This window comes from Lissotriton vulgaris, chromosome 3_1 (assembly GCF_964263255.1).
Source record: "Lissotriton vulgaris chromosome 3_1, aLisVul1.2, whole genome shotgun sequence".
Taxonomy (NCBI): Eukaryota; Metazoa; Chordata; class Amphibia; order Caudata; family Salamandridae; genus Lissotriton; species Lissotriton vulgaris.
This window is the reverse complement of record NC_141689.1, coordinates 12,629,379-12,644,493: the sequence shown is the minus strand read 5'-3', so window position 1 is coordinate 12,644,493 and position 15,115 is coordinate 12,629,379. Positions and strand designations below refer to the sequence as shown.

The window sequence follows — 15,115 nt, the reverse complement described above, 5'->3', positions numbered from 1 at the left end:
CTATCCATCCATGCAATCACTTACTAGCATCCATCCACTCACTCGTCCTTGCACTCATGCATCTATTCATCCATGAATTGACCCATTTTTGTGTTCAGTGCCTTGCATTTTACTGTACTACCCTAAGCGAAGTGCTGCATACTAGGCTTCTGGCTCTTTTTCTCTGACCCTATTGACACTGACCCACTACCACTGTCAGCCATCTTCCCTTGTGAGTCACAGTGAACCATCTGCTCCTCTGTAATGCCATCAACCCTGGGTTATGATACAGTAGGGCTCCTCAAACCCACCATCAGTTGCACAGTCTTTGCACTTTGATCCCATCTGAGTGGGTGTAGGCGAGATTTATAAACACTGGAAAACATAACATCAGAGGTTGAGAGGGATTGTGACAGTGGAAGACTTGCCTCCCCTCACCCGTTGTATATCTTGAAGTCCACTGAGTAACCATTCTTGCCTGATCTGCAAGGAGTGGCTTTTTAAGCAGGCGGAGGGTCTGGGTGGCTTCTAAGTGGTGAGCATCTTCAGAGATGTAGGTTACATATATGAAGGGCTCTGTTACACTCATTGTCAGAGTGCTCAGGGAAATCACAAATGAGGATATGAAAAAGACACATATGTGATGGCTTCAGAAGAGCATATAATGAATTCCAAGTCATTCATGAAAGCTTTTTGACCCATTCCACTTTCTGGATGTCCCCAATAACTGGCACTGACAAGAAATAAAAAGACACACCATGACACTCAGAGTTGATTAGAAGTGCACATTTCTGGTAATCTATGAGGAAAAATATTAGTATTCAGTAGGCGAGTAGATCCCTAGATCCAAAAAGGATGAAAACAAATTAACATTTTTATTTTGATGTGGTCTTTCTTTATAAATTCAGAAACAAATACACAACACCTGACCTGCAAACCTTGCTGTAGAGATGGGGAAGAAGAGAGAGCAATGCAGAGGGACTGGCAGGGAAGTGAAAACAGGACAGTACACATTCCAGTTAAAAGGAGTTCCAATTTGGGTGAACCCTTCCCCTCCAGAGTGGTCTCGCCCTTAGCTGCAGAGCAACTCTATAATGCCTGGGTGCACAGGGCCTCCAATTGAGAGCGGTGAAGCGGGTGGGTTGATTCACCCAGGCTGCGTAGGTGCAAACAAACATTGTTGCCGTGTAATATGATGTGATCTCTGACCTGCTTCAGTCTCATCTCTGTCTCATTTTAACAACCTGCTGGACCATACTGAAGGCCTGAGCCAGCGGGCAGCGCTGCCCTACAGACACCTGTTGAGCGTGGTGATGCGGGAGGGGTAGGGTACATCAGTCTGAGGGCGCACGTGCGAATAAGCAATGTTGCTGAGCATAATGATGTGATCTCTGACCTTATTCAGTCACATCTCTGTTTCATTTTAAGGACCTGCTGGACCATACTGTAGGCCTGAGCCAGTGGGCAGCACTGCCCTATAGACAAGTGGCATTTGCTTTTAGGGCACTGTAGTGAGCTTGTTACTAAGTGTACATGCACACAGCCTTCCACCACTGCATTACACACGTACATTATGTTTCTAGCATGTGCTCTGTTCCTTTCTATATGATCCTTCGTATAACATATTATTATTTAACCTTGTGAATTCTCAAGCTCTCCATCTCCTCCTTGAACCACGATTACCACTAACAGTTGGTAGATCGTACTTCAAAAATGAAGGATGCACTCAACTCCTATTTTCTATCAAGCTTGAAATAAACCTTCATTTACCTCCAGACGTTTCCACCATTAAAATATTTCTCCCTTTTCAGACATTCAATTTATTCCCTCATGGGGGGCGGGGCGGGACCTGACCCTGCATCGATGCTCTGGGCATTCTGACACCTTCCATTGTGGTATCAAGACCCCGTCCCCGACCAGAGACCTGGTCTCCTACTGTACAAACATATGCCAGACTCGGAACTTGCACCAACACTTCGCGGGACACACCCGTGGTGGCAGATGAGCATTGAAGCCTCGGTGTGCAAGACCTACAATTGAGCACAGTGCGGGAGAAGGGGCTGGGGTGCAGCACCCTGGTTGCACAGGTGCATGCAAGTGATTTTTCAGTAGCTAATAATGCTCACCGGAAGCTGGACTTCTATGGGAATTCACAAGGGCTTATTATCAACCCCTTATTGCTGCTTTAGTGGCAATTTCCTGCTGCTAAAGTGGCGATAATATTATCATTATTCCTTGATAATATGGCCCCAAATCTCTGGCCTCATATGTTTCATTTTAAGGACTTGCTGAACCACACTCTTTCTCGTGGACCACAGTGGCCTAGACAAACAGGGGACGGGAGAGTCCCATTCTCACTATTGTCCTTTCATTCAGACTACCTTTTTTTACCTCTTCCGCATAGCACACATACTTATGTTTCATTTTTGTCTAGCAGGTTTCCTATGCTGCTTCGACTGGACTCCAACCCACATTTTTCTATTACACGTTTTTTTCTATTAAACTTACGTTTCTATTTATTTGTGTTTTACCAAAGGTTACTTTTTTTTAAATAAATAACTGAGTGTATAGGTCATTTTCTGACAAGATTTGTCTATAATTTATTGTGAAAATCAACTATTTATAGGAGATTTTAACGACAAACCTTTCTAATATTACAGTATACCTACCAAACATACTCTACCTGACTATTAGTCAAACGAAGCCTGGGTAATTCTACAACTGCAAGAGTACTATGAGTGTATCACTTTATAACACCATAAGTACTGCCCGAGTGATTACAGAACAAATAAGGCACTGCCTAGGACCACCGAGGCTTCAAGGACTGCCGAAGCCCACCCTGCATATTTAAATGATGCCCTGGAGTGTGACGATTCCCGGACTTCAGTTGGCCTCGTACCCGCCGAACAATTTGTAAACAATACCCAGGAAGGTGGCGTCCCCTAGGCTGCAAAACGTCTCGGTACCCTTAAGGCTCCTAATTTACATGTGACATTAAGATCCCCAGTCCTACATAGACCCCGCAATATAATAATTGGATTCGCCACAGAATATTACCCACCAGGGGCCACATTTAAATGAACAGGCGAGACCCCGCTTTTTTTTTGGTTTCTTTTTTTCTCTCTATTTTTACTATCTGCATCTCCTCCATTAAAGTGATACAAGGTTTTCCTCCTCTCGCTTCAAGTAGATAAACAAGGATTTGCTTTCACAGTGTAAAAGCCGTGCACCAGCCCTCTAATAGCAAACACCAACGCCCTGTGATTGCACACCCCGGGACATTGTATGAGCTGAGCCTGACAGGTCACCCTTCCAAGGACCATGATGCGTTTGTTGGTATAAACGCATACTAAGACTACTTACACACGTGTAGTCCACGACCAGAATGTAGTGAAGAAGCAGAGGAAGCGCAACATCTAAAAATATAAATCCTACCAGAAGTTGGAAGACATAGTTCAATGAGCCGACGACCCTGGGATGATTGGAAATAGCTACATGAAGAAAATGGGTCTTTATCACAACGCAAGTAATTTTGAAATATTGGTGAGTGGTGCTTTCTTTTTATCTTCTCCCGCTCGTCACCAAATTTATGTAGTGAAGAGGCAGACAGCAGTGAATCTAATGAGTAGATTTATTATAGAAAAACAAGACACCTGAAACAGCCACCAACAGGAGCAGACAGCAAGGCAACCGTCTTCTCCAGCACTGTGTACAAACTCCTCAAGGTTCCCCTCATGACAGCCCTACATTCTAACATTACATACTTAGATTCTAGTAGAATTGCATACTGACATTCTGCTATGTCTTACATTGGATGCTACAGAGAACACATGACTTTACAGCAATGAGCTCATTGTTTCATCCACAAGGCTTGAGACCGGTACGGGTAAGTATTTCACTTCCCACTCCCTACATTGTATAAGCGCAAACTAACACTACTTCTACATGTATGCTACAGCGCCCAGAGCAATGAGCTCACAATTTAGGCTCACGGTTTAGTCCCTGAGTCTTCACACCAGTAGGGGTGAATTGTTTGCTTCTCGCTCCCGAAATATTCTATAAACGCATACTAACACTACTTAGACACTTATACTACAGCGGCTAGTATCCTACAGCACCTAGAGCCCATCATTTAACAGCAATCAGCTCAGTTTGATCCCCGAGTCTTCACACCGGTAAGCGTGAGTACTTCACTTCCCAAGTCCGGTATAGTATAAATGCACAGTAGCGGTCAGTAGTTCACTTCCCACTCTCCCACACTGTGGAAGAGGTGTGGTGCAGGGGCCAGGATGCTGACTCAAGACCACAGGGTTCACGGTTCGATCCCCAGCGGCAGGTTAGCCTAGCACCATGTGACTCTGGGCAATAGCTTGCTCAATCTTCCTGCCGGCCCCCAGTGCTAGGACACCTCTGTCGGAGGTAGCTATGCGCTTTACAAATGCTGGCATTTACATTTTTAGTAAGTAAGTAATAGCTTTATTCGATAAAAACATATCATAAAAGCATTTACACATCTTTAAAAAACATTTTTAACAACAATTATCACACATAAAAACATTTCATGTACAAAACAGCATATTGGGTGGGTAGGATCGTTCACTGAATTAACATTTTCCTTGCAGTTCTTAGGCACCATGCTCAACCCAAAAATTTTGCCATACAAGTTGAAAAGAAGGGTCTAGGATCTGTACGTAAGATACGCAGGGCTTCCAAGTGAGAGCGAGTTCCCAGGCTTCTACAAATAGGCTTCAACCACCTACGTCTTGGGGCTACATAGACGCTACATTCAAACAACATATGGGACACAGATTCTACCCTTAGATCACAAAAGGGGCAATAGGGTACAGTTTGAGCGGGCGGTTTCCAAGTTGACGTGAACTCACATAATGGAAGTACCCCCAACCTGAACTTGATGTATAATGCTCTGTCCCTTGGGTTCTGAATGGCGTCTAGATAGGATTCCCTTAAAGGCAACTCCTTGACTGACAGAAACAGGGCCACAGATTTACAATGATTTGCGCTTCGGGCCCTCTCGCTGTCCACCCATGCCCAATAAACCTTCTTTAAATGTTGTTTCGAGGGTGCAGATTTGTTGGTCCAAGCCTCTCCTAGGCCCAAATTGTATAACAGTTTTTTAACTTCCCTGAGCCAGGTGATCTTATGAGAACCCGATATTGACAGAATGTCATTTAAGGCGTCTGCGTAACTACTTAACTCCTGCACATTCCAGATTCTGGACCATAACAGGAGTGGGCGTAGTTTCGCTTGGTCGCAGATTGCCCGGGTACCTGCATCTATCAGCAATGGGATTGTTGGCGTGCTGTGGGGCAAACCCATTAGGTCTTTATGAAAGTTGTTCTCAAGATGGGCCAGAGTGTCAACTTTTTGGGTGCCCCACAGCTCGGCACCGTAAAGTGCCGCGCTTACAACCCTTGCCCTGTAGATGTCTAGGGGGGCCCCTATAGGTTTTGATGATGATGCTCGCTGCTCCTTAAGCAGCGCACCTGCCACCCTTTTGTGGGTAAGGAAGATTTTTTGGTGGTGTGCCTTCCAGCTCATGGTGTCACTAATGCGTATGCCCAAATAATCAAATTCTTTCACGCGATCAAGTGGGACAGAATCCAGGACCGGGGGGTAAACAGATTTTTTTGGCGGATTAAGAACTAAAAACTTAGTTTTACCTATGTTTATTGCCAAGCCCCTTTCATTGCAGAAGGTTTGGAAACTGGAAAGCAGCAATTGGATGCCCATTGGTGATTTTGCGATTAGGAGGGTATCGTCCGCGAACAGAAGCGTTGGGATCTTCCTTCCAGCCAGGGTGGGTGCATCTGATGGTTGTTGGAGAAGGTGCTCCACCACTCCGTTAATATAGAGAGAGAACAGAGTGGGGGCAAGCACACACCCCTGGCGGACGCCTCTGTCCACGGGGATACGAGGTGTTTTCTCTCCCTGGGCACCCCATCTAATTTGGACAAAATTCCTATCATGAAATTTTACGAGCAGTGACAGCAGATAGGGGGGGAGGCCTAACCCATCGAGGACGTTCCATAGAAGCGTGCGTGGTACCAGGTCGAAGGCAGTCCGCAGGTCAATGAAGACTAAATACAGACTGCCCCCTCCCAGCACCACCACTTTCCAATAGATCATAAGGAGACGAAACGTCTGCTCGATTGTACCCGTACCTGTTCTGAAACCTGCCTGGAGATCTGATAGGATATGGTTGTTGTCTACCCACTCGATGATCCTGCCCAATACCACCTTTCCTGCTACCTTTTGAGAAGAATCTAATAAACTGATTGGGCGGTAGTTTGCTGGGTCGTCCCTAGAGCCTTTTTTAAAAATAGGTACGACCTCAGCGCCCCTCCATGAGTCGGGAAAGACTCCACCCAGCATCACTTCGTTCAAAAGCGAGGAAATTAATCTACTCCAGGGAGATGGATAGTTCTTAATTAGGTCTCCTGGGATACCGTCTGGACCTGCTGCTTTGTTCGGGACGATGGATTGGATTGCTTTTTCTACTTCTAAGTTGGTAAATAGGCCATCATAGCACGGGAGGTTAGTAGTAAAGCCCATGAGTGGACAAGCTGCCTGGGATGTACCTAAAGGAATGGAGTACAGTTGCGAAAAATGGTCAAACCATGCTCCCCCTGTGATGTTACAAGTTAGCTGCTGGTCAATGGGCTTTTCCCTAGATCTTAATAGGTCCCAAAACCTCTTTGCATCCTTCCTGGTACTGGCCTCTACTAGATCTCCCCAGAAGTCAGAATCATAAGTCCGTTTGGCTTCAGTTATGATTTTTTTATAAAATTTTCTGGCAGCCCTGATAGCAGCCGCGTCTTTGGTCTTTAGTGTCTCAACAAGTTCCTTCTTGGCCTCACGACATTTTTGAGTGTACCATTTCTCCGACTGCTTAGGCAAAGATTTTGGGGGACCTCTTCGAGTGGTTTGGGGAACAATAAATAGCTCACTCAGCGCCGATACGGTCTCAGTGAAAAGAGGTAGGACCTTGATATCGTTTTGATTTAAAGGGCTCATCCGGGGCTCCACCTCTTCCAAAATTGCCCCGGCTTGGGCCATCCTTGTCTCGTCAGCTGAAACTTTTGCCCATTTTAAACGCCTGCTACAATTTGTGGGGACGACTTCATGAGAGGATTTCCACTTATGACTGGATAAACCTTGCCTTCCAGCCTGCCAAGGGGGTGCAATAGATAGCGATAAGGGGTTGTGATCGCTATCGACCGACACTATAACCTCCATATCTAGGTGGTATTGCCAGAGGTTATAATTAAGCATGATGTAATCAATCCTAGACGTGTGGTCTTGTCTATTGTAAGTGTGGGCACCCATATGGTCAGATTTAGATCGGCCATTTGTCGGTCGCAAATTGTGCTCCATGCACAAGGCATTGATCTCTATTGCATTTTGCGACCATTTAGGTATCGGGTCAAGGTTCAAAATCGGAATACCTCTCCTGTTGTCCTCCTCAAAAGTGTCCAAGATGTCTTCTCTGGCTAAAGGCTCGAAACAGCAGTTGAAATCCCCTGCAAGCATTATAAGGGAATCTGCATCGCAGGCGGCCAGATTGTAGTTTAAGCCTGTAGATGGTAGATGGGATGCACCGCCTTTGGCACCCCTCAAGTAGATGTTGAAGATTTCCATACTTCTTCCCCCTTTGTGTGTTACCGTGAGCCACTGGAGGTCCAAAGATTGAGTGTTTCTTTCTTTTACCCTGTAGCCTAAGGCAATGCTGATCCATATGATAAGACCACCTGACGGGCGACCTTTGGACCCTTGTTCCTGAACTGCGGGGATAAAGAAGGTGGTAAATCCCACTCTGTGTCTTGGCTCCAAGCACCAGGTTTCCTGCAGAAGACAGATGTGGAAGGGTTCCAAAAAGTCGTTCCATTCAGGGATGTCAAAATTGCGGCCAAGACCAGCCACGTTCCAGGATAAGACTTTTAGGACTGTGTCAGATGGTGGAAAGACACTGATGGGGTCAGTAGGCACAGGCATTAAGGGGACAGTCGCACCCACTGATTTTAAAGGCGTCGCAGGTGGCTCAATTTGGGGGAGATTGGAAGACACATAAGGGGCGAGGCAAGTGATATCCAATTGTTCAAGAGTGGTAAGTACAGGAAGGGTCACACAAGACGAATTTGGCCACTCTTCCCTTTTACAAATAGCTGTTATGTCCAATGACGTTTCCGCCCCATCAGCCCTTACGTTGTTGGATCGTCCTGCTTGGCTTGACGCAGATTCTGGAGCAGAACAATCGGTAGAATGGTGCCCTTGCAAAGTTAGGGATACCCTTCGTGTTTGCTCGTCTGCTTGCACAGGGAGTCAATCCACCTCCTCTAGACCACCGAATCTATTATAAGTGGAGAGGCCATTCCAATGTAACAGGTTCTCCCTATGGCCCCTGGAGTTATTCGGCCGTTGATGGTGCTGAACCAATGTCCAATTGTCCCCCTGGTTACAACTCGATCGGGGAGGATAGAAAAAAGATAGTGGCTTGGCTTTCACTAGAGAGTCATCATTGCTGGGCCAACTACAAATGTGGTGCGCCGTGTGGGGATCTTCGAAAGTCACTACTATGCAGTCCCCCGGGCTAGATTTCAGCGTTGGCCCTACCCAAGGAGTTCTGCGAACCATCAATACCCTACTTCTTCTACCATTGGGGATTGGTCTGTTGATGTTCAACCAATGCATTATTTTATTTTTGAGTGACCAGTGATTTTCAAATTGACCATTGCTTAACGTAGGGACACCCGTCAAGACAGCGACATAGTCGTTTGCCTCTGGAGGAAGGTCAATGTAGCCACCCCTGAAGTTTTCTTTGGCTGGGGGGGCCTGGGTTTCACTAGGAACCGGTCTAGTTACTGTTTTGTGTTTGGGATGTTGCGAGTTGCGAGTGGAGCCTCGTGGAGGAGGCTTTGGTTTAACGCGAGCTTGCTCCACCGTAACTGACCTTGGTTTGGGAACAGGTTTTATTGTAAGTGGTGCTGAAGAGGAAGCTGGATTGGTTTGTGGTGCGGCAGGTTGCGGGATTGGGTCAGCTGCAATAACGCCCTGGTTTTCCAGACTTTTCAACCCAAGAGTGGCTAGCGCAATGATACTCTTCTTCATTTCTAACAAATTATTTTCAATCCTTGATAGTCTTAGGTCCAAAGGAGACAAGAGTTTTTTAAGAGTGTCCCAAACCACCTCTATAAATTCTTTATTATTCTTGGTTAGCCCGTCTACTTCAAGGACCTCGTCTGTTGTGGTATTCAGAAGGGAATTAGATGGATTTTTTTCCTGTCCCTCACTACAAGACTGGGTATTAATGGTGGATTCAGCTCCCGCATTAAAAGCTGTGATGTTATTCGTGGGCAGATTTTTTGGAACCGCAATTTTCGCTTTCTTACGGGAATAAGCTGAGCGGGAATTGCGTTTCCTCTTTGGTTGTTTACCACTGGGGATATTGTGAGTCAAATTCAAGAGGGGTACGATGGGAGCAGGGATGGGCATGCTAGGAGGTGTTAATGCAGCATCCTCAGCCCTACTTCCTGCGGCAAGTGTGGGAATGGCCGGGGTCGGTGAATGGTGGATGTCTACCTGGGCGACTATGCAATTAGGGCGGGCTGGGCGCTCAGGGGTAACAGAGGCGGCTATGTGACCAAGGGAGGATTTTTTAGAGAGTGCAATTACTTGGGACACTCTTCTTGCGGCGTCTAATTCTAACGAGACCCGGGTCTGAAGCTTAGATATTTCCTCGTCTATAGCTATATTAGTGCGGGTTATAAAATCATCCATGGGGCCGCTGACTAGTGACCCCCGTTTCGAAGATTTGCTACGCGTTACCCTTGGATCCATAATTCTAGGGCGCTGTAACGAGGATGGGTCTATTTCCCCTCGGTTAGTAGTTTGTCTACCAATACAAACAAACAAACAAACAAACAAATTTAAACCAAGAGGGGTAGCCCAGTCCAGTCCTCTTAGGCCTCGAACGGCCTCAAACGGTCCCGCCCTTGTCCCGGGCTTCTCCCGGCGCCCTCCCGCGCGCTCCCGCGCAGCGGGATATTGGTTTCCTTTTGTAGTTATTTGTTTAGGGGCAGAGGGGGTGGGGCCGGCAGGGAGAGCAGCCCTGATGGAGGCGGGCGCGCGTGGGCTCCTGGACCTTGGAGTCCCCACGCCACTTGCTCGCAGCCCTGCCGGTCAAGCCAAGGACGAGATCACCCCTTACACAGAGTGTCCAGCCGCTGCTAGCCGCGAAGCGGGACCCGCGGAGCGGGTCCGGCGAGGCGTGGCGGTAGCAGCTGGCTCAGAGGGCTCCCGCTACAGGCAACAGCAATCCTTCCTTCCCGGTGGCAAGTCGAGTTTTACAGCAATCCGGTGAGTCACAGTCACGGTGGAGCTTTAGAGTGCTCAGGTGGGGGTGGGGCCGGCAGGGAGAGCAGCCCTGATGGAGGCGGGCGCGCGTGGGCTCCTGGACCTTGGAGTCCCCACGCCACTTGCTCGCAGCCCTGCCGGTCAAGCCAAGGACGAGATCACCCCTTACACAGAGTGTCCAGCCGCTGCTAGCCGCGAAGCGGGACCCGCGGAGCGGGTCCGGCGAGGCGTGGCGGTAGCAGCTGGCTCAGAGGGCTCCCGCTACAGGCAACAGCAATCCTTCCTTCCCGGTGGCAAGTCGAGTTTTACAGCAATCCGGTGAGTCACAGTCACGGTGGAGCTTAAGAGTGCTCAGGTGGGGGTGGGGCCGGCAGGGAGAGCAGCCCTGATGGAGGCGGGCGCGCGTGGGCTCCTGGACCTTGGAGTCCCCACGCCACTTGCTCGCAGCCCTGCCGGTCAAGCCAAGGACGAGATCACCCCTTACACAGAGTGTCCAGCCGCTGCTAGCCGCGAAGCGGGACCCGCGGAGCGGGTCCGGCGAGGCGTGGCGGTAGCAGCTGGCTCAGAGGGCTCCCGCTACAGGCAACAGCAATCCTTCCTTCCCGGTGGCAAGTCGAGTTTTACAGCAATCCCATTTTTACATTTCCTCCCTGTATGGTATAAATGCCTACCAACACTACTAGCACATGAATACTACAGCGCCCAGAGCCCATCCTTTTACAGCAATCACCTCGGTTTCATCCCCAAGTCTTCACACCGATAGTCATAACTCCTTCACTTCTCTTTTCCTGTATACTATGAACACACAGTAGCGGTCAGTAGTTCGCTTCCCACTCCCTGTATGGTATAAACGCCTACTAACACTACTTGCACACATATGATACAACAACCAGACCACGTCACTTTACAGCAATGACCTCATGGTTTAGGGTCACAATTTCATACCCGAGTGTAGCACCATATCATATCAGCACCATGTCACTCTGAGCAACACAGCACTTTCAGACCGGTAACAGTGACCACTTAACTTCTCACTCCTCCACAAAGCTTAAAGTGCTCCTACTCTCCCTCCCTACTTTTTTGCCCTTTTTTCCCCTTATTCGCTTCAACGGAATCACAAAATGGCAGCTAACACTTTATAGTTGCAGCACCATCAGAGCCAATAAGCAGCAAGCTCGTGCTCGTAAGGCCTCAGCCAATCAGATAGCAGAATTCTAAAATATCGATATCTGTAAATTTCGATATTTCTCAAAAACTACTGAATGGATTTAAATCAAATAAATAAAAGCGTGCTGTCTATACCAAGGCCCTTCTCCCTGCCAAATATGGGCTAATTCTGTTCACCCATTCAACCTGTAGCTTTGTCTCAAGTTTCCTATGGAAATGAACATGGAGAAAACACGTTTTGGGTCCCCCTTTTTTCCCAGTCTTCCCTTGACGAATCACCCCCAAACTTTCAAATTAGGAGCTGATATCAACAAAGAATCTTTTTGAAAATTTCGCCAAGATTCGTCAATCAGCATCAAAGTTATTGGGAATAGAATGTTGCGATTATCCTATGGTCACTAGGTCCTAACTATGACTACCTGCTGGCGACCGCCAGTAGGTAATATAATATAGCAACAACCTAAACAATGAAGTCATCGTTCTTCTAGAGCAGAGACTGAAAAAGTAAAGAGCCTTGTACCTCATAAAGAACTTATTTTAACCACCTCTGCAGTTAACTAAGAGAGAAGGAATTATTCAATACTAACAGGTAATGATGCTCCTTTTAGTCTTGTTGAACATCATTTAGTTGAGCATTGGAACATTGAAGAGAAATTAGAGCTGTATACTTAGTTTTTTTTTTTTACCTGTCTTTTAGACGCCACTGCTGACGCTTGTTGTCATAGCGAAATAGACAAAAAGCATTGAGGAGTCCCTATTTTGTTCTATTCCCCTTTCCCCCTCACTGGTGTCAGAGATAGATGTTATATCTTGTCTGTCTCTGGTGGTCGTGGGTGGGACTGAGGACTGCTCTACTGCTCCTGTGGAAAACATACTTCTGATCTGACAGATTGATGTGCCTCCCTTAATTGGGATAAGAATTCCACCTGAGCAGGATGGCTGAAGGAAAAGATCTAAAGACCTTAACCACAATTTTAGAAGGAATGCAAGAGCAATTACATGAGAAAGTTGAAGAAAATAAGGGTTTGAGAGATGAGTTGAGGCAATCTAGTGAAGAATCCATACAGATTAGACAAAAAAATAAATGAATTATCTGCGGGTGCAGGGTCTCTGGGAAAAGGGAGTTCAGATTTACCCAGCACATCACAGCTTTCAGGGATATCTACTCAAGTTATTCATGCACTCTCTCTCATAATTCCCTTGGGTCATTCAGAACGATTAAGGGAGACTCTCACAAAGTGCACATTTTACTTGACACAATGTTCTGTACATTTCTTATATCGTTCAGTCATCTTTTCAGAAGATCAATCCAAGGTGGCATTCATATTGTCTTCTTTGATTGGCGTTGCGGCTTCATGGTCGATGCCGATTGTCACTAGGAACAATCCAATCCTCTATGACTTCCAAGAATTTAGGACTGAATTCTTATGAATATTTGATGATAGCACTGCCTATCAAGCTGCAATAATGAATCATTGGAGCTGCGGCAAGTAAGTCGAGATCCAGTGGCTTACGTAGCCCACTTTATTAAGCTCATTCTGGAACCGGAATGGCCTGAATCAATCAGAGCAGCCATCTATTACAGGGGGCTCAAGGACGTGCTGGAAGTTGCCTTAAAATAAGTACCCAAAACGCCAAGTGAAATATCGACAATGATAGATTTGGTACTGCGAATCGATCATCTTTTGTGTGAACAGAAATCTGAAAAAAGACAAGATTTGTGTCCTCTTCCTCCCAGGTTTTATAGAGCTAGAAGCCAAATTATTAAGGCCCCAGAAATCGGCGTGACTGAAGAACCAATGCAAATAGGTAACATTTGTGGACCTCTGGGTAAAGAAGAAAAGGAGAAGCGAAGACGAAACCAACTCGGTTTGTACTGTGGAGCTTCAGGACATTTTGCAAGAGAGAGTTCAAAGAAGCTGAAAATTGGGCCTTCGTGAAAAGACAAGCTTCATCAGTAAAGGGAGTTGCCCTGATGGAAGCCAATTTAAAGACAACTCCAGTGATGCAACACGTGGCTAACACCATGCAGTCAGCCGCACCCCACCAAGTCCTATCGTTAACAGCAATATTTCAGAGTGCAGAAATTACAAGAGTGTCTGTAATGATCCACTCAGGAGCCACGGGGAACTTTTGCAAAATCAGATATGCACAAAGGATTGAAATAAAATTTAATAAGAAGACAATTTTAGAGTCTGTAAGAACAGTGGATGGCACCAACTTGTCTTCTGCCCCAACCACACATGAGCAAAAAAAGGGGAGGAGAGAGGACGTAGGCTGGGGCCACTCTCAAAAGTAAGAATTATATATAGAAATAAGGACCCAACTTTATTTTAGCAAGGAATGTTTTGTTCCTTTACCTGGGAAAAACCTTAGTACAAAATCCATGATACATAATAATAAACTGTCTTTTTCATAAAGTGACCAACCAACTCAGCGTTTAGGGATGGTGAGATGCTGCTCACTAGAACATACAAGTGCATGTTGGCTCGTGAAAAAACACATCCTTTAGACCTGGTGGTAACAACATGATACCATATTAACCACATTTTAACCCCGGTCACAATCAACACCCAAAGACTGCGAAGTTGTATGCACGTGAACAACTGTACTTATTAATTGTCCATTTTGCCCAAAACCTATTTGGCAGAATACCTCCTGTTATTAATATTCATTTTTCTTGCTATTCAATTGGGTAGTGGCTTGTCCTCATATTTAAACCCCATTTTTTTTAGCACAAGCAGCAATATTGAACGCCATTGCCGCTTTTCCCAACTATGAAAATATGTTCTTACTTCCTTGTTTCAAGCATCGGCCCACGCATGGCGGTCATGTTGCACCATCCCTTTCTCCACAGCACTGCCCCTGGCAGCATGCGCACTTGCTCACTGGTCTTTTATTCAACATCCGCAGCGGGACCGAGTTAGATGTGGTTCCCGAGCTGCAAAACCATTAGGCATCTCTGAGAAGTACAGCTGAGACGAGGTGAGTCCTCTACAAGCCCAGATAAGCAGCAAATCACAAATGTTATGCTTGAGAAAGTACTGGCTCACATTACTAACTTTGAATCTTTCCCACCATAGTGACAAACTGGAGGCTGAACTCCCCGCCAGTCAAACCATGAAGGCGGGCTTCATTAACTACATGTATGTGACTCCACTATGTATGTGTGTGTGTGTGTTATGTGTTTTGTATGTGATGCTAACAGTTACAAATTGTTCTACAGCTCCAGAATTGGGACTCACTCTAACACGAGTTCAACAGAGATGCTGTGTGTGTTTTTCTCTTATTTTAGTAACACCAGCTTGTCACCAGAAGTGTCACTGGCTACCACAAACGAGTGTGTAGACAAGTCACTCATGGATTGCTTATTTCATTTCACCTAGGATGTGCACACGTGTTTGAAGGGCTTAATAGTTTAGCCCTTCCTGGTACGGCAGAGCCGACATAAAAACAGATTATATTTTGTTTTTTTACCTTGTTTCCTTTTTTCTTTTCTCCGTTTTTCTTTCAGAATATTACAATGCAAGGATCAGGTGATATGGAATAATAGTCAACGTAAGTGCGCATGTGCGATTGTTGCACTTTATTGTTTTGT

General features: G+C 46.2%; 2 protein-coding genes across 2 annotated transcripts in view; both read right to left on the bottom strand.

The window, feature by feature from the left end:
* Positions 1-15,115, bottom strand: part of LOC147725825 (uncharacterized) — a 962,593-nt gene that overhangs the window by 866,365 nt on the left and 81,113 nt on the right. The gene's annotated exons all lie outside the window — the stretch shown is intronic.
* Positions 1-15,115, bottom strand: part of LOC147725826 (uncharacterized) — a 295,047-nt gene that overhangs the window by 198,843 nt on the left and 81,089 nt on the right. The gene's annotated exons all lie outside the window — the stretch shown is intronic.